The sequence below is a fragment of the Arachis ipaensis genome, chromosome B06, assembly GCF_000816755.2.
Source record: "Arachis ipaensis cultivar K30076 chromosome B06, Araip1.1, whole genome shotgun sequence".
NCBI lineage: Eukaryota > Viridiplantae > Streptophyta > Magnoliopsida > Fabales > Fabaceae > Arachis > Arachis ipaensis.
Window position 1 is genome coordinate 92838915 of NC_029790.2, and position 2404 is coordinate 92841318.

A 2404-nucleotide genomic window follows, 5' to 3' on the forward strand; every position below is an offset into this window, starting at 1 on the left:
GGCTTAACCCCCGGGAGCCGTGGCTAGTTTCTTATGATATTATATACTTATCTTTTGTTGTATCCCATCTGTTTCTTGTGCTTTAAGTTAGTAGCTTTGCTAGTACGTTTTGTGTTTTTGAAATCCTATTTTTGAGCTATATCCTTCATCGGGCTTCTCGATTATACTATTCTTTCTATATATATATTATGTATGAGTTTAGAAATGTCATAATCTCTGATTAACCTTTGCTTTATGACGCGAGGTAAAGCTTAGGCTAATTAGGGTGTTACACTATGGATCTTCCAGCATGTGGCAGTTTGGCATTCTTTATAGGCGAATGGTAATAATTCTCTTTCCATTTTTGTTTCAGGACCACTTCAAACCACTGGAGATACTCCAGCAAATGCATCTACTGTGCCCCCTGGCAAACACCTTGTTGTTCCTCTATAGATTTGTGTTTTGCAGGATTTGTCTTTCGTAAAGGCTCAGCTTCTTTCAATGGAATTTCTTGCCCATGTTGGTGAAAATCTTCCCAAGGTTGATGATCTATATTTCACAGGACATTTTGACTCCACAACAAACATGAAGAGATTGGTGAAGATAAATCCTTCCAAAAGAAGTTGGGGACTGAGATTTCTTAAACTCGAGTTATCTAATCCAACTGACATAGAGTTTGAAATCAATGTCTCCATCAAACTAGACAAATCTGGCAAAGAGGGAAATCATTCTGCTGATTAGGATGTTGTTGAACACAGCAATCCTAAGACAAGAATCAATAGGGATTGCTCGGCAAGGGTTTTAGTGCCACTCAAGCATTTCAAATTACCTGTTCTTGATGATTCTTTTTTCATGAGGGACAATCAGGCAGCTGGCAGAAGCACACCCTTCTCTCAAAAGAAGCCGAGCTTAATGCTTGTATCAAGAACCTTATCTCCAGGATCAAGGTTCGGTGGCATTCGGGATGCAATAGCTCTGGCTAGTTGAATATCAAGGACGCGATCCAGACAGCATTGCAGACATCAATCATGGATGTCTTGATGCCTGATCCACTGACTTTCATGTTCTGGCTCACTAGACATGATGTTGAATCAGAAAAACCTGATCCTGATAAAGAATCTAATATCGGCGAATCTTCTGCTTCCAAAGGTTCAGTGATTGCACATGAAATGAAGCCAATGGAGGTTCTAGTTCGTAATAACACAAAGGATATGATCAAAATCAATTTCAATATTACATGCAGAGATGTAGCTGGGGAGAATTGTGTCGATGAAACCAAAGCAACTGTTTTATGGACAGGTAACATCCATAATAATTGCTTTCCACTTTCGGCCATTGGCATGCATTTGTAAACTTTTCTAACACTGTATTATGTTTTTGCTATAATAAATGTTTTTCAGGTGTTCTAAGTGACATCAGTGGGGAAATTCCCCCGCTTCAACAAGTCAAACATTTTTTTTGCTTGCATTTTCTTGTCCCGGGAGAGTACACGCTATTAGCCGCAGCAGTGATTCATAATCCAAGCGACATTCTATGTGCTCGTGCGAAGGCCACTTCACCATCCGAGCCAATTTTCTGCCGGAGACTACTGTATCACGTTCGTGTTCACGAAACTGCTTGACATTTTTTGTCTATAAATACGATGTGAACTTCATGAGCTTATATTTGTAGATTTAGGGTGTTATCATTTGTATGAGTTTTTCATATGATGCCCCCTGGGCGGTTCTGATTGATATTTCTTGGAGCTGTGCTCTCTAAATTAAGAATCCAACTGAAGACATTGAGGTTTCAACTGTAAATCATGTCAAATTCGATTGTGCTGTGATGCGATAGTTGCCAACATGCTCAAATTTATTAATAAATACACAATTCACACACTAAAGGTTATTAAATCTCATCTCAATCTTAGCTTGAATTTGAACTTGGTGCAGCTCTTTAAAAGGCAGTCAAATCTATGATCTCATCCAAGCTTCAGTTGCGGGTCATGCATTCTTGTATAGATAAGTTTTCTGGTTGGGAGACAACGGCTAATCCAATAATCCTAAGTCTTGTTAGAGTTTATTGTTTCAGAGTATTGGACTTCCATGAAACCTGTTGCATATGCTAAATATTGCCACTACATCATAATTCGTGGGCCTACTTAATTATTGTTCGTTTTTCGAAAATAAAAACCGGAAAATACTTGGGCTATGTTGGTCAATACTCAATATGTCTTTGGAAAATTGTTTCAACTTTCAACTCTTTATATATTGATGATAATATAGTTTGAATTTAAAACCTTGTACACACGATCTGAACTGCGTGTCTTTATATTGTCATAACCTTGCAAACACTCTTATTTAAAATTAACATTTAGACTGCAATGCTCTCCTCATAAAATAATAACCTTTTTATATTTTTAATACATTAATATGTTCAAAATGTA

General features: G+C 37.5%; 1 pseudogene; it reads left to right on the forward strand.

Moving 5' to 3' along the window:
• Positions 1 to 1906, forward strand: part of LOC107647070 — an 8311-nt pseudogene extending 6405 nt beyond the window's left edge.